The following is a 24698-nucleotide window of genomic DNA, read 5'->3' on the forward strand; positions in this document are numbered from 1 at the left end:
TAAGAGTCACTGGACTCTCTGATGCCCTGGCTGCATTGGGAAATGCACTCTGGCAGTAATATTGAGCTTAAAGCATTATTTTAAGCAATTCTTTGTTCCCTGTTTCACTGAATGTTGTTCATTAATACATGGAAAGCACTTTTAACTTGAACTATGAACGATTTGCTTGGTGACTTTGTTTTTACCTAATTTTTTACAAGCTAAATGACCTCGTTTGCACTATCTTACATAATGATTGTATTGAAAGTTCTCATATATTTTTATAATTGCAATTGTCTGGGAATTGTTTCTACAATAAAGACTTGTTTACCTGTTTGGTATGTTCCAAATTAATCATCAAGCACATGACATTTCTGTTCTAAGGCTCATGCTCAAATAAGAATTAGACCAAAATAGTATGTGTGGTAAAGAGGTAAAGGGGGGGTGGGGGGTGGGGGGGTTACCTTAGTGATGCCAGACAGTTAACATTAATGTTTATTAGCTCATTTCAAATAACTTAAAGCTTTGGAAGAATTGTAAAACTGTTACATACATCCTGATTTTTCAGTTGTAAAAATTTATTTTTGAAAAAATGGTCAATTAATTGAGTTACTGGACGACACCAGAAGTTGCAAGAAAGCAGTGCTAATACATTTTCTCAGACATATCTTTCAGTCACATTCATTAAGGAGATCAATGCATCCTGGAAAGGAGTATGGTCACCATTAACCACGTGATTAAAAAGAAGAGACATGTCAGGGTAGTCAATTGCAAAGTCCTGCTCTGCATGGATTCTGTCCTCTTCAGATGAAAACGGGTCTGTTCCAAAAGTAGACACCCAAGTAAGTGAGGATCCCAAGTCCTGCTCATACATGTTTGCAACAACAGATGCACATGGCAGCAGCTCCTCAGAGACTTCAGTAAGACAGCGGTCTTCTGACAGTTCATTGGGTATCCCATGGCCTAAAAAACAGATTCAAGCAAATTTAGGTTGGATGTACCTGGAATGAAAATGATCAATATACCTCTAATGTTGCACAGTAAATTTGCTTTGCTGTTGTAACAAAATGTCCCCACAAAGGGACAGTGTGGAAAGTTTATATTCTATTGTATCTTAAAGAGTTGTAAATACAAAGTTAAAGATACCTGGGATCCTGTGTGCATTCCATGACTGAACAACTCCGTTGTCCTATTTGGCTTACTTGACATGTCAAATTTGATATGCAGAATCTAGTCAGGTTGTCCTCCAGGCTCACAGCTTCCTGGTCCAGCAGGTGAACCAAAGCCTGTTTCAGGGGGTAGTTAACACGATTGTTCACCTCTGGCCACAACCTTTCCACTCGAAGGTTCTGTTGATTACAAATTCAAATCAAGTATTCAAAAAAACTGCAATTTTAACAAGAGAAAATGTAACTGTTATTCTTTTTTTCAGAATCATAATTATTTGTCATGCAAATTTACAAGCTCAACTCCACTTTTACACACACACACACACACACACACACACACACACACACACACACACACACACACACAAGAGAGACATAATAAGATACCTTTCGTCAAACTTTTTGACAGGTCTATTGTTCTTTGACCTTTTAGACCTTTCAGTCCTATTGTTCATTTTGACCCTTGACCTTGCCCCCCTTTCCTATCATTAATCAAATGGACAGGTGTATTGTTCAATCTTTGCCCCCCCTTCCGTATCATTAATCAAATGGACATGTGTATTGTTGATCGTCCAGATGGCCTAGACCCCCCACGCCGCATCATCAATGGCGTATTGTTGAGCGTCCAGATGTCCATGATCCCCCACGTCATAGGCTAATGTGTGTAATGGCGCGTGAAGTTTCTTATTGTGTTACCCCAGTGGTTCCCACAGCCCCCTCCCTTCTGAGTGTAATCCTATAGTGGATAACTCTTTAAAAGCTCAGATCTGTCCGAATGGTGAAAAGCCGAGCTCTAAGAAAAAATGATGAACCACGAGGAGATGCATGAAGCACCAAGCTGCGAGGAAGAGGAATGTCTTACCTCTCAGATATGTTCATCACCTAAATTCAACACACAGAAAGTTTTGTCATCTAAATTGTACTGCAAATGCAGAGAAGCAAGAAAAAGAAGGCCAGCCTCACCAGTGAGCAGAACCACATCAGTCTGACGCTGCAGCCATTATAATGCATTTACCAGCCCTTACTGGCACACCATATCAGTCTAACCTCATGGACTTTTTATATCAAACATGACATGGCTCACTGACAGTGGATGAGTGCGGCCTAACTGTTGTGAATGACAGCCCCACACGCTGGTCAAGTACTTATGAAATGGTTGCAGATCTCCTCAAAGTTAAAGAATCTGACTGTAGAATGGGGTGGGTCTGCTTGCTTGCTCTCGAGACTCAGCCATCTGGCAGATGTTCACAAAGTGCTTTTCTCCCAAATATTAGATATTTGGATTTTGTATGTTCAGTCTTAAACTTTGTGTTTAAATGTGTAAATATTTACATGCAGCTCACTGACACTTTTTGACCAGAACTAAAACTATTGTGTTAAACTCTATGTCCAGCAGCACATCAAATTAATGGCTGTAAGCACACACACACACACACACACACACACACACACACACACACACACACACACACACACACACACACACACACACTTCTCTAAGAAGTAAAAAGGATTACATTCAAACATTTGTCTTTGACTAAACCATTCAAACATTTCTCTCACTTCAGAAAAGCAATGGTTTGCCATCCTAAACCATTTATGGTTCTATTGTAAAGCACCCTGCATACTCAAGCCTATAAGAATAAAAGTTGATCCTTACCTCAGCGTGACGCTTTTAGTCGACAACTCACAAAGCAAATGACTCTGTATTGTTCTGCAGGTGGGTTTGTTTGAAAGAGTGGCGGGAAGTTGGTTCAACAAAGATCTGTTGAGCTTTCTTAAAGCTCATTCTAAACAATTTTGCACGGCCAGCGACTTCTGACAAAGCAATTGACTTCCTTTTTTTGCAGGTGGCAGGAAAGTTTTAAAACAAAGAACTGGCTGAACCAAGTCGTCACGGAAACAACACGCAAAAGCAATTGACTTCCTTTTTTTTGCAGGTGGCGGGAAAGTTTTAAAACAAAGAACTGGCTGAACCAAGTCGTCACGGAAACAATTCACAAAAGCAAATGACTTGCTATTGTTTCAAAGAGCTATTTAGGTGAACAGCATCTTTGGTTCGTCATCATCAGCAGTGAAAGCTTAACCATCGCCTCCTGCCTTTAGTGTCACATTTTGTGACTTTTTGTTTTCACTGTCACACACACACACACACACACACACACACACACACACACACACACACACACACACACACACATTGCTTCCTGCCTCAGAGAAAAGATTTGATCCTTTTTTGTAGGACCTATAACAGCTGAAATAAATAAAAAGCTGTTTATGAGGTTTGTTTTTTGGGAGGGGTGGATTAGTAAAGTCTCAGAGCAGACGTACCTCTGGTCAAACCTTTAATGTCATACCTCTCAGAATAGTTAAACTAAGGCACATGCATGTCGTAAACGGATTTACACACGAGTGAAGGAGCTGGTACATTTTATACATTATTAAGGAAACATAAGCGATTTCAGGAAGAAATGTCCGGTACAAAACCGGTCCGGTATTATTTTTTGGATCGTAAAGGTTTTTTTATTTATGCTCCGGGGAGTTTTGAAGAAGCAATGGATACGAGTTAAACACACACACACACACACACACACACACACACACACACACACACACACACACACACACACACACACACACACACACACAACACTAAACACCCATTCAGACATTTATCTACCTATACAACAAAGCAAATGACTATGTATTGTTTATAAACATTTTTTTTTTCGACCAATCGCAACCGTTTTCTATTCAAGATTTTTTTAAACAGCTGTATAAAATGTAAAACGCATTTTCGGAGTCGTGATTTGAGGTGTAACAAGCTAAGATGACGGGTAAGTTTTTAACTTAAGACGCAAATCTTTTTTTCTCTTTCTGGTTTAACATCTTTATTTTCAGACGCTATTGTCATATCGGACGGCGAGTGGGAAGAAATTCCTATTGAGGAATTAACTTGTAAAACTCCGGTACCTTTTCACCTGGATGATTTGTCTAAAATTAATCGTGCGGTCGACAATCTGAGTGAGTGGATTTTATAAATATATACGTAACGTTCTTTTCTTCAGCTGAGAAATATCTCATTTTACAGAAAAGGAGGGGGTTCAACCTTACCCCGGAAGTGATAACTTTTACCCAACCACGCCTCCATCCACCAGCCGAACCGTCTTACATTCGTATCAGCCCAGCCAGACCGTCAGATCACACGCGAATGCGAACGCGAAAGCTGTTCGTTACAGGACCATCACACCACAAACGATCCTCGAAGCTGGTAAGTGATTACAAAATAGCGATTAATAAGTCAGAGATGTGTCGTTCATATTTATCGTTTTTATTCTCCAGAGCAACGGCCGACGGCCTACGCACCCCCAATATCTCACCCCCCACCACCTCCAACCCCTTCTCATGCGCAGACGGATGGTAACGATAAAAAACAACTGATTAATAAGTCAAAGATGACTCGTTCACATTTACCGTTGTTTTTTATCCTTTCAGAACAACATCCGCCAGCCGCTTCAATATCTCCGCCCACACCACCTCATCCTCCTCCTCCTCCCCCTTCTCCTGCGCAGGGTAAGAGATATATAAAAAGGTGGTTATTTACTTCAAAGATGATTCGTTCATATTTTTCCTTGTTTTTATTCTTTCAGAACAATCCGACAGCGACTCTGAAACCGCTGAACGTGCTCCTGAGCAGCCAGCCGGTAAGCTGTTTCACAAAAAGCTCCGCAGAGTATATTAAATTTTGAAGTAAAAAAGATGATGTTTTTTATCCTTTCAGAACAACCCACGACCGACGAAGAGAACGCCCCACCTCCTGCACCTGTACAGAGTAAGTTAAATTTATATATATAATTTATTAAAAGCTCGTTCATTTTATTTATTTTTATTTATTTTTTCATCAGAAAAACGGTTGAAGAAGAAGAAGCGGGGCATATTTACGCCACTGCAGAGATCAAACAGGATGAAGCTTGGCTACCTGCTCCTGCAAGTGAACTCCGGCCTGGTGAATGTGGTCCAGCAAGTTCTGGCTCTGTAAAAGGACGACGCAGATTTTTTTTCTTCATTTTTAGTAGGTTTTTAATGTCTTTTGTATCATGAGTGAAAATTGGTTTGATGACCTTTCAGATTTGTTTGAAGTAGATGATGAATTAAACGGATTTGTTAGATCGAATTTTAGCCAGCCAAAATCCCTCAGTGGAGGAGGCCGAAGAAATTCTATTAAATTCTGATAATTTGGTGTTAACTGACTGGTTTGATGTAAGCGGACTGAGTGAAGTAGATGAATTAGCTTCAGATAGTGAGATTTTAGCATCCCAAGCCGTTTCAAACGAGGATCAAATACTAGCAAATTCAGATGAGCCTTCATCAGAAGCAATAAACGAAATTTTGAGACAAATAGAACACCAGCAGCGCGTAAACGAGATCGATCAAATACTAGCAAATTCAGATGAGCCTTCATCAGAAGCAATAAACGAAATTTTCAGACAAATAGAACACCGGCAGCGCGTAAACGAGATCGATCAAATACTAGCAAATTCAGATGAGCCATCTCCACAAGCTGTAGATGAAATTTTGAGACAAATAGAACACCGGCAGATCTGAGGGAGCGTAAACGCAGCTTTTAACCAGCGTGAAATTAGAGAGAGAGTGTCTTTTCAAGCAATCAACGACCCAGCCGAGTTTTATATTAATCTGATGGAAATATTAAACAGGTTTGCTGAAAGAGGAAGCCAGATGCGCGTCCCAACGATAGAGTCCAGTTTGAAATTAATACTTTGCACACGACGCACCACGTTAATTTTAATTATGACGGATCAAATATGTTAAATCAGCTTCAGTATTTACTGGATCTGTTAGTCCAATCAAATGAAGCATTAGAGGCCGACAACGAATTTAATTTCAGACTGCAAGTGATAAATAATCCTTCCGGCGGTGGGAAACGAAAAATCGAAACCATTCTGGATCACGAATTAGTCAATAAAAAACGAAACCATCTCATTTGCCCTCCAGAGGCCAATCAGCCGTTGTGTTTTGCGCTAAGCATAGCCGGACTGTTAAATCCCTCAGCGAGAGATACAGAATTATTGAATGTGGCTAAAAATATTCATCAACAGGCAGGGCTTCAGGAGCAATCAACCGTTTCATTTAGCGACGTGATTCGATTTGAAAATATTGTTCAAAGAAAAATAATCATTTTTTACAGATCCGACAGAATCATTTCTAAATTTGAAACAGATTTTAGCGATCGGTCAAATCCGTTGTTCATTTTGCTACTGAATCAACATTATTACGGCATAAAAAATATTAAAGGTTTCTTAGGAGCCAAATATTTTTGTTCATGGTGCTTTTCTCCTTATAATAACATGAACGGACATCATTGTAAATGGTTCTGTCGCGTGTGTAATACCGATTTATGCAAACGAACAGAAACGTCTCTCATCACATGTTCTGATTGTAATCGAATATGCCAAAATGTAATATGTTTTCAAACTCACAAAACACCTGTTTTAAGGCCTCAAGCAAACAGGTTAGTTTCTCCTTGCGAAATGTTTAAAAAATGCACCATATGTAAACAAACTTATTACATCGCCATGGGTGGAAATGGTTCACAGCACGTTTGCTCAGCGACCAAATGCATCGTTTGCAAACAGTCGGTGGTCACGGATGATCATCGCTGTTTTATTCAGCTTGAAAAAAAAGATGACGGTTTAACGGAAAAGGTTATTTATTACGACACTGAAACGTTTACGGATCAGAACGGTGTGCATACACCTTTTTTAATCTGTGCAAAATCCGATTCAGGCGACGTTTGGGAGAAATTTGGTTTAGATTGCATTAAAGATTTTATTATGCAGATGCGTCGTCCTAAATTCAGCAATTATACATTTGTTGCACACAATGCGCGTGAATTTGATGCTTATATAATTTTGAGAGCTGTGTCAATTAAAAATTGTTCCCAAAAATATACTCATGCAAGGCTGTAAAATCCTGAGTTTTCACGATCCAGACTTCGGGCTGAGATTCATAGACTCCTTAAGTTTTCTCATGATGAAATTAGCCAACCTTCCAGCTGCTTTGGGCTTTACAGATAAAACTAAAGGTTATTTTCCTCACAGATTTTCATCGCTTGAACATCTGAATTATAAAGGACCTTATCCAGATGTCAGCCATTATGGGTTTGAACAAATGTCTCCGGAGCATAAAAAAATATTTTTAGAATGGTACACCGATGTGTCTAAACAGCAGCTGTTTGATTTCAGAAAGGAGGCCGTGTTTTATTGTAGAAACGATGTGGAAATTCTGCGTAAAGCATGCGGTATTTTCAGAGAGGAGTTTTTTAATGAAACAGGTATCGACCCGCTGAAATCTGTCACGATCGCTTCAGCTTGCATGCGCGTGTTTAGATCAAAATTCCTAAAACCAGACACATTGGCCATTCCTTGTCCGCTCGGCTATCGACCGCAACAAAAACCATTTTCAAGTTCAAGCATCGTGTGGCTGGAATGGGTTTCACGCAGTCAAAATGTAGACATTCAACACGCTTTAACGCCTTTGGGGGAGTATAAAGTGGGAGATTTTTATCTCGACGGATATGCTGTGATTTCAGGCGTCGAACAAGGGTTTGAGTATATGGGTTGTTTTTTTCCACGGCTGTCCAAAATGTTTCTTACAGTCATCCATATGTCCTCTGAGAAAAATCACTTTTGGTGAAATTTATGACAAAACCGTCAAAAAGCTTCAGTCGTTGGAAACTGTGCATCGATTAAAAATGAATGTCATTTGGGAACATGATTGGCAGGAGATGGTAAAAACTGATCCGGACGTGAAACAGTTTGTCTCAAGATTTGACCCACCGCCAGCTCCTCTCTCACCTCGTGAAGCCCTGTATGGAGGCAGAACTTGTCCGGTTCGGCTGAGGCATTCGGCTCAGAGCGGTGAAAAAATCCACTATGTGGATTTTACGAGTCTGTACCCTTATGTAAACGCCACACAGACTTATCCCATAGGCCATCCCAAAATTCATGTTAAAAATTTCAGAGATCCGAGTCACTATTTTGGCTTGATTAAAGCTGTCGTTTTGCCACCCAGAAAACTGTTTTTCCCTGTTCTGCCTTTTAAAACATCCAAAGGTAAACTTGTTTTTACACTATGTCGTACATGCGCTGAAATGAATAATCAATCTGATTCTTGTTCACACAGCGCGTCTCAACGTGCTTTGACGGGCGTTTGGGTGAGTGTAGAGTTCAATTACGCGTTGCAGTCAGGCTACCGTCTGGTGAAAATGATTGAAGTCTGGGATTTTGAGAAAAGCTGTAAAGATGTGTTTGCAGGTTACATTAACACGTTTTTGAAGCAGAAACAACAAGCGTCTGGTTTTCCTGAAGGATTGATTGACGATGAGTCGAAAAGAAAATACATTCAGGACTATGAGCTTCATCAGGGAATACAATTAGATGAGTCTAAGATTCAGCACAATCCTGCTAAGCGTGCCATTTCAAAATTATGTCTCAATTCACTCTGGGGAAAGTTTGGCCAAAGAGATGATCTTGTACAAACCATATTTGTTCAAAAACCTGATGAATTTTTTGTCATTCTGTTTTCAGGGAAATACAAAGTTAAATTCTTCAGCTTTGTCACTTCAGGAGCCGTTCTGGTGCAGCACAGTTTGACAGAAAAATGCCTAACGACTCCTGGCAGAAGCAACAACATATTTATCGCAGCTTTCACCACAATTTTTGCCAGATTGAAATTATTAAATGCGTTGAACAAACTGGGAAATCGCGTCATTTATTACGATACAGATTCTATAATTTATTCTGTCAAAGAGAATGAGTGTGTTTTACCAACAGGACCGCTGCTGGGGGATTTAACCGATGAACTGCACGGCGATTCCATCACGGAATTTGTTTCAGCCGGTCCAAAAACGTATGCTTAAAAACCCGGGACCGCCAGCAGGTGGTGATAAAGGCTAAGGGTATCACAGAGTCATTCATTTCATCTGATCACATCAATTTTGACAGCTTGGCGCTGCTGGTGGAGGGCTACGTCGCTGGAGAAAGGGGGAGATTTTTGCAAACTCGGCAGGAGATCGTCAAGAGGGATAAAAAAGGCCTCACTCTCTCGAATGTTTCATTTGTGAAAAGGTTTCGTGTGATTTTTGATAAGCGGAGGTTATTTGCTGACGGCAGTACAGAACCATTTGGGTATTAAAAATGGAAACTGATTTTGACGCTAGACTAAAATCTCCATTCAGTGCACAAATTGCTGGTCCGTCAGGCTGTGGAAAAACCTTTTTTGTAAAAAGTATTTTGGAAAATTGTATGCAATGTTTAACTGAAATGCCAAAAAACATCGTGTGGTTTTTTACATCTTATCAACCTATGTATGATGATCTTTGTAATAAAAGTATTAGATTCATTCAAGGTCTCCCGCTTTCATTCGAGGATGATGATTTATTTCCATCGGGTCAAAACCACTTGGTGATCTTGGATGACATGATGTCTCAAACGTCCAGCCATCCTGGAGTGCTAAAATTATTTACCCAGCTGAGACATCACAGAAATATGAGCGTCATTTTAATCACTCAAAATGTTTTTCATCAAGGAAAACATAGTCGTTCCATCAGCTTAAACACCAATTATTTGATTTTGTTTAAAAACCCTCGAGACAAATTGCAAATCAATGTTTTAGCAAATCAAATATATCCTACCCAAAAAAGATATTTCATGGAGAGTTTTCAAGACGCTACGTCAGAACCGTACGGTTATTTAATTGTGGATTTAAAAGCGGAAACGCCAGAATCTTTCCGTCTCCGTACGAGTTTACTTCCGGGTCAGCTCACTGCGGTGTATTTGTCTAAAACAGAGCCATGTCAGCCCGGATAAAACGCAACGCCAAGATTCTACGTGCTTTGTCACGTATGAAGCCTCGCCAACGTCAGGAGTTTTTAAAAGGGTGCTCCGAGGACGTTCTGAAGGCTTTGTGCGAGATAGCTTTAAACGTGATCAAGGGAAATATACGTCTGTCACCGCGTCAATTTCAAAAGTTGTCTAAAAGCAGAACGGTGCTCAGGCAGTTGACTCATAACAAAACTAGCCTTTAAAAAAAAAAGAAGCTTTTAGTCGGCCAGAAAGGCGGATTTCTACCCATACTCTTAGCAGCCGCTGCGCCTTTGATAGGTGAACTGATAGGTGGCTTAATAAGGAAATAAACAATGGCTTCTCAAAAAATGTTTATGGTGACCCCCCAACAATTACGTCAGCTTGTTAAACCTACGATACGGGACGTGGCTGAAGAGAATCTTGACTCTGAAATGAAATTAATTATGCAGGAGACGGGATTAACGCCGTATGAGAAAATTAAAAAATACAATGCGCTGCTACAGCGTTATTTAAAGTTGTTGAGAAGCGGATTACACGAAAGTGCACCTCCCACTGAACCGCCCACTGTGACGGCTGAGCCTACGTCAGCTGTAGAAACAGCAGCTGACACACTCATTAATGAAACGCTACAGAATCTTCCTGTACGCGGAAGAAAAAACGCCGAGTACCTGCTGAAAATGACACGATTAAACTGGACTCCGACGGGGGAATTTAAATATAAAGGCGATGTGCAGAAAGGATCACACATCCTTGACTTGATTAAAAGCATCAGCAACCCGTTAAAAAAACATCCACAATCAGAACCGACGGGTTGGACTCCTTTCCTAAAAACTCTAGTAGAAAAAAATGTGCCCTTATCTATCGTGTCCAATCCGCTAGCGAAACGTCAGATTACGCAACTCAGGAACGGAGGGGTTGTGCTTCCGGATTCTGAAGACGGTGTTTTGAAGAAAAAAAAGAAAAAAACGAGGAGAAATATCATTTTATCACCAAGCTGGAGCGATGTCCCCACTATGAAGAAATGGATCAGCTTTACACCTTAACTCTCTTGTTTGTTCAATAAAACTTTATTCAAAACAAATTTCACAGTCCGTGACATTCTTTAAACATTTCAAGAGTACAATTCACCTGTGTGAAGTATACATCATGACGTTTGATGCAATTTGAAAAATTTTTAACAAAATGATAAACCATAGCATCATTTTTATCTACATTTTTATGATATTTAGACAGAATTTGTTTCAGAGAAAGTCCACAAGCCTTATGACACAGGAAAAAAAACACAATGCTGGCCACAACGGTCGGATGCAAAACTCTGTAGCTGACGATCCTGATATTGTATTCGTGAACAACGTTCTGTTAGAAAATTCAGGATGTTTTCAGGGTAATATTTAAATTCAGGCGATAGACCGTAAGAGTCAAAAAATGTCCCGAGGCCATTTTGTTCCACAGCTAGCGCCAACCAGTGTTCACCGGGTAAATGGACAGGATGAGTGTTTACCACAAAGTAGGCCGGTAGTCGAATGTTTTTTGGGACGGTAGACAGCTGATCAGACGCGTACACGCCACCAAAATAATCTCCCAGCAGGTTCGATAATATGCCGTCCAATTCGTGATTATCCATTAATAATAATCCACCAATACCTCTCTCTTTGAGTTTATCTCCAGAATGGAGTCGTAACACGCATACACAATGAGTGTAGCCGTGGCTCTCAGAGGTTCTCCAAAGCGCATCTCCATCCTCAGGTTGCCGGTGGAAACGGTTGAAAGCGCCTCCGAGTCATCCGCTGTGTTCAGATTAAAGGCAAAGAGTGTATACCCCTGTTGATATTCCAACCTATTAATCGATAGAGGCAAACCTTTCAATTGTCTTGAAGTGGCTGTAAACAGATTATAAAATTCTCTGACCGATGTTCCCTGGTAAAAAGTAGGTTGAAAGGCTTTCGATGGAATCTGTTTTCCGTCTCTGGACAACGCCAGATATTCCACATTCATGTGGCGAAAATTAAAAGGCGAAAGATCTCTACGTCCTGTGTAAGCCTCGTGATCCACTAATCCTAAGACGATATATTTAGGAATGGCGCCGAGAAAGAGGTTCTCCAGATTACATATCCTCGAATTTTGTGGAATGGAATAAGTTTTGACGGTCACGCGTGAGAGCGGGTACATGGCGTTTGCTTTTAGTAAAGCAGACTCGTGACCCAAACGTACGGCGGGTGAAATATTAACTTTCTTCACAAAAAGCGATGCACCCAGCAGTTTCAGCTTGTAGGTGGAATCACGCGCCCCCATCAGGCAAAAAGCATCACACGCGCGTGTCAGTTTAATTCTGAGATCGACAGAATTTAAAAGAAGTCTTTCACAGAAAAATATATCAGAATGCAGGGGTCCTATCAGATCCACTTCTCTGGAGTTTTCTGTAAAAGTCGCTCGTTGATTAAGGCCTAAATTGCGTCCGTTAATTACAACGGTGGAATCGTGCGCACCTGCGGTGTCTTTGAAGAACAATCCCGCGCTGAATTGAGAATTCAAACTCGCTTCAGAAAAGTTCAGCAGGGTTTCGATGATCGCTCTGTAGGGGTGCGTGGCGCTGGACTGTGAAATCAGACGATCGCCGAGAACCACGTCACATTGTGAGAAAATCGTGTTTATCGGGTAATTAATCAGACCGGTGGCAGCACCATCATCTAGCGGGCTGCCGTCATCGTTTGTAATTTTCACCCGCAAAAATAGAAGAGTGTCGTTTAAATCCAAATATTTTTCTCCATCTCCGGGGACAAAAAATTCTACAGGCCCGCCGTCCGTCAGGGCCGCTATGGGTAAAATTTCGCTGTAGATCTTATCTTCGATAGACAACTGAGTCATGGGTACGGTGAAGAGATCCAGTTCACTCAGCGTACATTCTGACGATTTGCTGTGGAGCAGTGACATGATTAAAAAATATCAGAGCCCGTCTGACGAGACTTATTCCTCTTTTGCTTGCTTTTTGTAACTGGAGCGTTGATGCGCCGGTCGCTTCGTGATGTAGATGTCTTTAAACGCCTGCCGGGGGGTCTTTTGCGAACACGCCTCGACAGAACCATGAGGCCTGACCCCTCTTGGGCATTAGGGTCATTGATTTTACCGACGGCTCTCGTCAACACATCTGACACGATTCCTGTAGCGGCCTTTTTGAGATGCGGTTTAGCCAGAGCAAATCCTTTTTTAACAAAAGGTGAAATGAATCGAAACAGTCTTGAAAATATCGATCCAAAGCCACGTCCGTACATATAAGGAACACCGCTAAAACCTGGTAAACCATGACCGGCCTGAGTGACGTAATAATTCATAAAACGGTTGGGATCGTTTCTCTGCAGGTGATAAATCATGTTTGCAAGACGTACGAGCGTAACTGACTCTCTCACCCTGTTTCACGAGCGTTATATTATTGTATTTCTCTGATGTGCGGCCTGAAATGAAGCCTCACCGTTGTTTTTCCGTATAAGAAGTGAATCGGCTCATTCTGATCAGATTTTATTTCGATATGAATGCTTTCTATATGATTCGTAGAAACGCTGATGTAATCCACAGGATTAAACACATGAGTGACCGTGTGACCGAAGGTCCCTTCAACTTTCACCGTACGTAATAAAGGCGCAAAGACGTCGCCGACCAACTGCTCGGTCACGACATCCGTGTAGCAGTAAAATTGATATAGACCGCCTGTTAAATCGGGTGGGTGAGGCGCCGATTTGATCGGTTCATCGAGGCCTGAAGTACCTTCAGGCGTCAACCACTCACCCGCGTTGAAACCTAACAGATAGGCCAGAGGCGCTAAAAATCTAAATTCTATTTCATCGCCGATCTGATATTTGAGAATGGGGTCGGGGAATCTGTGAATGAGATAGAAATCAGGATCAATCTTTCTCATAGCAGTCTCACATTCCATTCTAAGTGTTTGGATAGCTTTATAATATCCGGGAGTAATCGGAGCTCTGTTGATTTTCTTAGGTTCTTTCACTCGTCGCCATTCAACAAACGCACGATCGTTCGGTAAATTAAACCACGAGTGCACGTAAGTGATTTCAGACAGTCCCACTTGCCACCTGCCATTGAGATTGATGTGACGGGCTAGATCGGTTCTGTAACTGGCAATCGTGTTATTTTTAAACACTTCGTTACTGGCGTTAGAGGGCAATGTGATATAAAAACCCTCCTCTTGTCTCAGATCCATTTTTTTATTGTATCTGTTTTTTAAACGTCGTGCAGGTCTGAGGCTTTAATCCAACTGGAAAATTTTTGAGGCCAGCCAAGCCATTTAACAAAAACTTGCTTCTGGCCTCTGTAAGTTCTGCGCTTTAAAATTTTTTCAACGTGGAAGGATCGTTCGGTCGATAAGTTTACTTTCTGCAATTCGGGTTCATAAAATGACCCTTCAATTTTTTCCCCATCAAAATCTTTGAGTTTATAAACCGGCGGTGCTCGATGAAGACACTGGTCCACTGTGAACAGCTCGTGCGTGAAACTCTGCTCATATTTTTTATCAAAAACACCTCTGAGTTTGGAAATTCTCACAACGTCACCCCTGTTAAACTTCATTTTCTTTGCAGGCTTCGGTGCGGTGGTCCCGTAAAGGTTGCGAAACACTTGCCATTGATTTTCCGTGTTAACTTCAAAGGGGGCCATTTTGATAGAAGTGTGGTAGCTATGATTATAACCTTTCACCAAATCTTGAATCACATCTATGTAGCGATGGGTGTTTTTGGCTGTGAAATATCTCCACATTCTACCTTTTAGAGTCCTGTTAAATCTCTCCACAACGCTGGCCTTTACGCTGCTGGCTGTGGCAAAATGCACAATTTCGTGTTTCTTCATGAGGGCTTCAAATTTCTTATTAAAAAATTCTTTACCGGAAAACTGAAGCAAAAGCTTCTGTAACATCTTTCCCCGATTTGTTTTTCAGGGCTCGTACATAGGCTTTCTTTGAAAATACATCTATGACGGTTAATAGGTAATTAAAGCCGTCGTTTGATTTTGACAAGGCCTGCATGTCGCATAAGTCAGCTTGAAACTGTTTTAGCGGCCCTGAGACAAAAACCTTATTTCTCGGAAAATGAACTCTTGCAGGTTTGTGAAGTGTATAGGCGTCTTGTTCTGAGAGAAAATCGCGAGCCTTATCCGATGAAACTTTCTCCCCAATATCTTGTTGTAAACCGGTTCTAAACCTTTCCACACCACCGTAACTACCCTGATGTTCTGGTGTAAAATAAACCTTTTTCATTACCTCCTCCATCTCTGATGAATGGTTGGCAAAAATGATGCATAATTGTTTTCATTAGTTCTTTTTATTTCATAAATTGTACACACAATCTAATCAGAACTAAAATCTAATGACGCTACCGTCAGAAATAAAATCTAATCATACTGTAAAAAACAGCAGTCATCAAATATAATCACACAGTCTAATCATACTGTAAAAACAGCAGTCATCAAATAAAATCACACAGTCTAATCATACTGTAAAAAACAGCCGTCAAATATAATCTAAACACTAGTCAGAACTAAAAACAGCCGTCAAATATAATGAATAAAATCACACAGTCTAATCATACTGTCGTCAAATATAATCTAAACACTAGTCAGAACTAAAATCTAATCATACTGTCGTCAAATATAATAATAAAGTTGTAGAAGAGACCATCCGCAGCTCGCTCACTCCATCACCACCCCGGACAGCGCGTCCAGGTCAGCTTTGGACAGGAAAAATGTCTTTGTGAATGGGCATCACAGCCCTGAATCCGTGCAACTGCGTCACAGCCATGGTGAACAGAATCTCAGTGTCCAGAGGCTGGAAGCCATGCAGACTGAGAAAACTTTGAAGAGCCGGAATCAGTTTAGGTGTTAAAACCCTGCGAATAATGTCCGTAAAGTGAAAATTGTAAAATAATTCATTTTCAGCTACGTAAAGACATTCGTGTTGCCGTTGACTGGGGTGATCGATCTTGCATCCGTGGCAGATGGTTGGTAAGTGAGCTTTGATCGCCATGTTGACCAAGTGAAGAAGACCCATATTCACACGGTCTACTTTGTCTTCTGAAAACACCCAGTCAGGCAGACGGTGAGGCTCCTCATCGGTGCTCTGGATGTCGAGGGGTTGCACATCCTCCTCCTCCTCATGACCTGGCGGCGGGTCAGGGTTTGATATCACCAAAGGTGGATCAGCCCCATCGACCCAGGGCCTGAATGGTACGTTCTCCGGAACCTCCATGATGGTGGGGAGTCGTGGTAGGTTATCCTCTGGAAAACACGGTGGTGCCGATGCGGGCCTTGGACTGCCGTTGTATCTCGGCGGTGGTGGTGATGGTAGCGATCTGGACCTCGGACTGGTGTTGTATCTCGGTGGTGATGAATCCGTTAGTACCCAGCTCTTTACCACCGAAAGGAGGAACCTGCACTCTGCAGATGTAGAATGTAGATTTGCGGGGAGCTCCAATTCCAGCCGGCATCTGATGTATAGCGATGGATTTTTCACAAAGCATGGTTTTTGACAGCGGCGTATCCACGCTCTCTTCTTTCACTTTTTGAGTTGAAGTTGAAGCGTCAGATGTAGTAGGCACCTTTTCATCGCGGCTTGGTGCTTCATGCATCTCCTCGTGGTTCATCATTTTTTCTTAGAGCTCGGCTTTTCACCATTCGGACAGATCTGAGCTTTTAAAGAGTTATCCACTATAGGATTACACTCAGAAGGGAGGGGGCTGTGGGAACCACTGGGGTAACACAATAAGAAACTTCACGCACCATTACACACATTAGCCTATGACGTGGGGGATCATGGACATCTGGACGCTCAACAATACGCCATTGATGATGCGGCGTGGGGGGTCTAGGCCATCTGGACGATCAACAATACACATGTCCATTTGATTAATGATACGGAAGGGGGGGCAAAGATTGAACAATACACCTGTCCATTTGATTAATGATAGGAAAGGGGGGCAAGGTCAAGGGTCAAAATGAACAATAGGACTGAAAGGTCTAAAAGGTCAAAGAACAATAGACCTGTCAAAAAGTTTGACGAAAGGTATCTTATTATGTCTCTCACACACAAATCAAGGTATGATTTTTATGTAGGAAAATGCACGTTTGAAGGAATAAATGTACAAAAGTGTGCATTTAAACTAAAGACCTTATATAAATAGCAGTCACAGTATGTAGTAGTCTACTGTAGTAAGATTAACTGTGAGTTGCTAATTTGCATTTCAATAATACTAAAATCTCACCCTTGTTGATGTGGTTTGGAGGTATGGTGGCCTGCTGAGGTTGCGCCTATGTTGCGACAGTTTTTCTTGCATGTAAAGACACAGATAAAACTCTCTGCCATGGTCAACCCTGACTTGATCCCACATACCATGGTTCATGACTGCAGGTCTGGAATAAACAATGTTTACATGACTGAACTGAAATTTACAGACTCAAAACAAAGATGTCGATATTGAAAAGACAATACAGAAGAGTAAGAAATTATTAATTGTTCCACTGGTAGCTATGAATATATTTACCTGTATATTTCCTCATAAATGACAAGGTTGTTTTTTACTGGCATGGTGGAATTTGCAACAATCTTGCTGCTGTAGCCATCAACGGCCAACACGTGCGTCACACCAAACATCACCAGCTTTTAATTTTGGTCCAGGTGTAGTTTATATGAGGCCAGAACAGTCTCAATAAGAATTAAGTCACACAACGTTTTCCACAAATGCACACGTTCATTCGGAAATCCACATTCTGTGTTTCACAAATATAATTCGGAGGAACACAAATGCACACGCTCATTCGGAAATTCACACTCTTTGAATCATAAATATAATGTGAAAAAATAAGTCACGCAACATTTTCCACAAATGCACACGCTAATTCTGAAGTTCACACTCTGTGGTTCACAAATATAATTTGTAAGAACACTTGTAATATAAACTCAGATCATACGAATTGCTGAACGTGCATTTACGAACAGCTTCTCATTTGTGAACCTTTCCGCGTTTGTGAGTGAAATCTGTGTGGTGCATTCACGAACAGCTTCTCATTTGTGAACCTTCCTGCATTCGTGAGAGAAATCGGTGTGCTGAATTTTGAGACTCTCCTAACGTCGCAGGTCAACAAACGTCACCATTGGCTAATGAACCTGTCAATCAAATATATGCTTCTGCCAGGGCTGTTCGCTTTCAGCCAATGGCTCCTTATGTTACAGAACAGATCTGCTGTGCGCATAAGTCGGACACAATTTCCTGCATGTGTAGCTCGGGGGTGATGATGGATGAAGATATCGCGTTAGCGTTCACACTTGTTCAATTTTCAATTTTAATTCTGGTGCCTGTTAGCAGCTGAAACACATCCTCACGTGCTCGTGGATATCATATATTGTATATGAAGACATGACTGTAATAATAAGTAAAGGTTGTCAGCTATAGCTTCAGTGTGCTCATAGGAAACGTGACAAAAGAACACAAAACACATTTCTCTTTATGACCTATATAGTTGTCATCATCAACGTTACATGATTTACAGAATACATGTGACCAACTAACATTTCATGTTCTACCACTGGATGATTGGATCAAAATATGAACCAATCAGATCTTAGATCAGGTGAGAGCCAGGCGCTTCCCGTCATGCCCTAGGTTTTGCAGCCGAGGGAGAACAACTGCAGCGCCTTGCTCCAAAATCTGCAGCCGCCTTGATCTCAAGTGGTTATCGTTGCCTACGTATGCATGACGTCAGAGCAAGTTGGCATCAAGTCGGACACAAATCTAACCGGTTACATTACATTACCAACGCTCCACCATATGGGTGGCCTCTTAATCTTATTCAGAAAAATTATGCATTTTTACTAAGTGAAAGCAAACCCCATTAGGGGCAGAGACCTCTTGAAGCTCATATTAAACATTGTCTGCAGAGAAGGTAAGAGAAGCTAGTAAATCATCAGGCCTATTCCATGGGAGTGACTCTGAAAAGGAGCAAAAGCTCCAGCTCTTTATCTTGGCAGGTGTCTCTATTCTCCTGTGTTCAGGCTCTTGGTTACATCAGTTACTTTTCCTTTTAATGAGCTGCGTATATTTCTAACACAGCCTTCAGTGACATCAAGAAAAAAAATAACTTTTTAACTCTAAAAGACATTATTCTCATTCTGAGAACAAATGAACAAACTGTGTGTGGGTATGTGTGTCCAGTTGCAACTTAACACAGACTCAGAAGCATAGAGAATCTTCTCACAACACCTAATCATCCCTTGATCAAAAAACCAGTAGATAGAATCTTGTCATGTTATTCCATTTAATAAGTAGACGGACGGAGGTATAGTACAAGTTTTCAAGTGTAATGAAGATGATCGCAGGGTAACAGTTCCCCTTAAATGTTGAGCAAAAGTTATGAAACGAGACAAAATTCAAACAATAACATGTAAAAATAAATGGATCTCCTGATAAGTAGGTGCTTCACCTTTAAATGTTTTTATTAGAGCTGGATACACAGGAAGATGCATGTTACTAAACCAACACTAGCAATGATAGCACATTTACATTTTGAAGAATTGTAGCATAGATGAAGTGAACAGCAGCCTTTTCAAATACATTCCTGGTCTAAAATAAATCAGGCTGACAAAGACTTTAAGGAAATACACAACTATAAATGAATTTAGACATCTATTTTGGGGTCTATCCTTTAGCATTTCATATTTACAAAGGCAAATCCATTGAATAACAATATACAGTACATTAACCTTAAAATGGACCACTCCTTCACTTTTTAACTTCCTTCCTTCCTGTCTCATTAATTATTTTCTTTCTTCCTAACTCCCTACCTTCTCTCTCCTTCCTTCTTCACACATGTAATCATCTAGCCTCAAGTAAGTTCTCAACATACTGGACAGTGTGAAGATATATGTCCACTCCAAAAGAGTCTGAATGTTGCAATGGATTAATGCTGTCCTGCAGTTCCAGCATTTCATGATCTGAAAGAGGACTGTCCAGTACAGGGACACTGATCCCAGGATGAGGTTCAGTCATGTATCCGTTCTCCTCCCATTCAATCTCTGGTGTCGGTATACCCTGGAAAAAGAAAGTGTGTATGAGCATTGTGCATAATGAATCTCAAGAAAACACATTTAATAAAGCCCTATCATGACCTTTTAACAATTACTTAACATCAATGATGTCAGGCAGAACCTAGCATCTCCATTATTTCATAAATTATTATTATTTTTTTAAATTAATGGGCAAATTTTATGTTAAAACAGCAGTGAGAATATCACATCTGGAAGGTCTAATGCCTTGCATTTTGAACTTGCAGATGTGTCATGACTTTGTAATGTCATGACATTATAGTTGACAGTGTCCACTTCAGTAGAGGTGCACACAAACAGAACTGTAATTTCAACAGCCATTTTGTCTTGAATCCAAGAAGCATAGTGCAGAGGTAGATTATCAAAGTGTTGAACATTTGATTTTTAGTTAAGGATCAACTTGACATGTGATCAGTCATTTTAACAGAACATACATTTGCCCCTGGATCAGAAACAGGATTCAGAGCCTGGCCCAGATGCCACAGCTGATTTGGTGTCATGTTTTCCTCTGTCCTGATTGGATGGTTGTCCCACGCATCTCTAAAGACATCCAGGCTGGCCTGGATGCGAGACAAGAAAATACAGTGGCAACAAAACATGTGAAGGATGTTACTGATGTCGAGCAAGTCTTGGTCTTCCAGAGAGTGCAGGATGTTGTAATATAGACCAGTAACACTCATGAAGACATCACGCCACAGGCGCTCGATCCTGGATTTGGAGGGGGATTAAATAAAAGAAAATTATAATATACACACAAATTTACATGTCAATACATCCGTTTTCAACTTGAGTTATCTTTTGAATGGTCGCAGGAGGACTGGTGCCTATCTCTAGCAGTCAAAGTGTGAGACGAAGGGTACACCCTGGGCAGGTCAACAGGCACAGGCACGCGCGCACAGACACAAAGCTTCCAAATTAGGTTAAACTCACCGTTGATTGTGTACACTTTTTCCTGCAATGAAGCTGTTGGTGTCAGTTCCACGAACTGAGAAAATTAATTCTGCAACACCTACATTTTCTCCGCCATGATCTCCTCTCACCATGAAAAAAAAACATTAGAATCTTGCTTCAAACATTTTTAATGCACATCTATAACAATCTACATCAATTTGAGTCTCACAGAAATTTCCTTATGTACCTTGCTACTAAGTGAGTAAACAATGTGGCATTATTAACCCTCTGCTGGGGAAATTTTTTTTGAAAGAGGGAAATGTTCAACCCCCCCATAGATTTTACTATATGACCTCAAATGGCATGTTATCTTTGGTCAATAACACACTTTAGGCAAAAGCAGATTTGTAACAGGGTAACAGAGGGTAAAGTTGGGAATAACATGAATACCTCAGAGGAAAGCCATGCTCATTCACAGCTTCACTGAAGAAGGCAAGGTGGGTGTCTGCTCGGTTGTTGTCAGCTACCTTCAGGTACATGATCTATGTAATTCAAGCACAAACACTCTCATATGACACATTTTTATAGGGGTCAAAACAATCAATTACCAAATGAAAGGTACAACAGCCATACAATAACATGTTAGATAATTAAATAAGTTAAGATCTGTGAAAACCAAAAATAGCAATTATCTTCTATGAAAATATCTCAGTTATTAACGTTCATGCTTTGGAGCAGAAAAAGTGCATGACAATTAAATATTTCAAGCTCATTTCGCTCCACTCTGATGGTCACCTGTTCCAGCCAGATACCTTCTTTCTAGGCGTTCAAAGTCGGAAACTCGCTGAGTAAACTGGGTGCTTAGAGGAGTATCTTCAGTTGTTTAAGACTGAGGGTAACGCTGCACACGCTGATTCGACTAGCATGGATGCTAATGATGTAAACATAAAAGAGGGCTTGCTTCGTCTCGCGCGCTAACGCCGCAAAGCACTATGGGATTAGTAGTCTTATTAGCAAAATCGCCCGGCGGGCCAGTTTAATATTATATATTTGATATTTGATTTCGCGGGGCAAATAAAAATAGACCAAGGCCTTGAGTTTGACAACCGTGGCCTAAAAAAATGGTACCTAGATACGCTAACTAAACAAATGTTCACTTGAGTTTAGCTTGATGTTAAACTAGATGAAGAATGGACCAGACTTCACGTAACGTCTGGACTGAATTTAACATAAAACATTTTACTTGATCATGAAGAACGCTTCTACTCATAATTCTATAACATTGCATCAATTACAACGAGGGAATAAGATAAAACTATTACTCACAGATCGTGACCGGTCCATCCTGCTCTGCCGTGTGAATTGCAATGCGCATGCGCACAGCAGATCTGTTCTGTGACATAAGGAGCCATATGATTGGCTGAAAGCGAACAGCCCTGGCAGAAGCATATATTTGATTGACAGGTTCATTAGCCAATGGTGACGTTTGTTGACCTGCGACGTTAGGAGAGTCTCAAAATTCAGCACACCGATTTCTCTCACGAATGCAGGAAGGTTCACAAATGAGAAGCTGTCCGTGAATGCACCACACAGATTTCACTCACAAACGCAGAAAGGTTCACAAATGAGAAGCTGTTCGTAAATGCACGTTCAGCAATTCGCATGATCTGAGTTTATATTACAAGTGTTCTTACAAATTATATTTGTGAACCACAGAGTGTGAACTTCAGAATTAGCGTGCGCATTTGTGGAAAATGTTGCGTGACTTATTTTTTCACATTATATTTATGAGTCAAAGAGTGTGAATTTCCGAATGAGCGTGTGCATTTGTGTTCCTCCGAATTATATTTGTGAAACACAGAATGTGGATTTCCGAATGAACGTGTGCATTTGTGGAAAACGTTGTGTGACTTAATTCTTATTGAGACTGTTCTGGCCTCATAAGTTTATGACCCATATATTCGGCATGATAGGGAACTGGATTCAAATTTCGAGCACCCTATGTGAAAAAATAGTTTCAATTAATGCTAACTCCCATATTTTCCATATTAGCTAACAATCTTCATGAAATTTTTTTAAATAATCAATGTTTACATTTACAAACAACACTTGTTTAGAAACTGTTGTACAGGAAATAGTTATAACATTGCAATTTTTTTGTTCACCCTTGGATTGAGCACAGTTGTATAATTTATACCAGCAAAACTCGAAAGCAGTACCAGTATTACAATTTTCCACATAAGAAAAAAAACATTGGATTTTTTTCTTCTTTAAAAATCAAAATTGTGGTTTTTCTAAAATAACAAATAGCTTATTTTTGGCCTTTGTGCACTGTATGTAGGCGGGGCAGTCTGACTTTCATCCAAGTTTTCCATTTTTTCATAATACTCTTTTTATTGTCATGAATCTAAGAAAATTTTCTTTTTTTTATTTAATGTTTCCCCAATCCTCTTTCAGATATTTATCAAAATATATAAATGGTCTCTTTTCAGAAGGTCTTGTAACTGTTTCAGCTCCAAACCAGTTTCGGTGGACTGGATGGGGGAATGCCTATTTGGATTGTAGGTTGCAGACCTCTAATTTACATGTTGTTTTCAAACCCACAGACATATATACATAGATGCCCCGTGGACTGGAGCAGCCGTAGTGGCCTGCTGCCATTTTTGATGGGCCTCCATTCACCCTCAGTGCATTCATTTCTACTGAGGAAGGTGCTTAAAACAGCTAAAAAACACATTATATAATGTTTTTTCACAAAATCAGACACATGATATGGCATGATAATTAAAATATAAATATACTTAAAATTATTTAAATAAAATCCTATCAGGTAGGCTAGAAAAGTCACTAGTAATCCCACATGACCCTTTTTCTATTGTACGCCAGTTGCTGTAACCGTAGGTGGCACAGAAACAGGCCTAGTTGCTCGCTCTAATATGACATGAATATGATAAATAGACTTTGGAGAGTGATGAGACCCGTCCAATATGGCAGCAACGCTGTTTTGCTCTCCAGCACCCAATGGGGCGTTCATTTCAAGTTAATGTTATTAGTCAGTCTCAGTACTTAATTTAGTATGTAATTTTACAGCCACGTTTCAATTTTCTGTCAACTGCATTAATTTAAGTATCATAGCTCACGCCGGAATTCATGGTAGGGCTGATGGAGCTCCCTTAGGATTCTTCCAACCCGAACTTCTCCTGCATGCAGCCCCATTGATGACAGATAGCCAGTCATGAACTTACGGCCATATGAGGGTCCAGTCTGTCAGGAAATTATACATTTAACTGAATGTTTTGGTAAATAAACAGTAGAAATCTGATAATAAACTTACTTCGTAAATCGATCCAGCCACAGCTCGCTCTAATGCCTGGTCCGACACTTGTCTTTTTCTCTTTAGCTCATGCCGAGCACAGAATCTTCTGACGCTCATTTCTGAGCACGGTAGGATGTTCATCTGCTGCAGCGTGTGGGCGATTTGTGCGTGTGTCAAACCGGTGTTGAATAAACTCGTAATCAAATTAGTGTGTGTTTCTAGTGCTGCCATGTTGACGATGTCACCAAAATAGGGTACACGCACTTTTCTACTCAACTTCCGGGTCACGTAATCCCAAATGATGAAATATTAAAATCAAAATCGGTCCTGCGGCCGTTTTTCCATTTCTCATATTTGATCCG

At 40.6% G+C, this 24698-nt stretch overlaps 1 non-coding gene across 1 annotated transcript; it reads right to left on the reverse strand.

The window, feature by feature from the left end:
• Nucleotides 1-539: 539 nt before the first annotated feature.
• LOC107374363 (uncharacterized) lies at nucleotides 540-24619 on the reverse strand. Its single transcript, XR_011515669.1, has 5 exons — nucleotides 24355-24619; nucleotides 20564-24284; nucleotides 17293-20115; nucleotides 1126-1328; nucleotides 540-942 (listed from the first exon to the last, which is right to left on the reverse strand). It is a non-coding gene; the product is annotated as an uncharacterized protein (transcript).
• Nucleotides 24620-24698: the final 79 nt, after the last annotated feature.

The sequence above is a fragment of the Nothobranchius furzeri genome, chromosome 12, assembly GCF_043380555.1.
Source record: "Nothobranchius furzeri strain GRZ-AD chromosome 12, NfurGRZ-RIMD1, whole genome shotgun sequence".
NCBI lineage: Eukaryota > Metazoa > Chordata > Actinopteri > Cyprinodontiformes > Nothobranchiidae > Nothobranchius > Nothobranchius furzeri.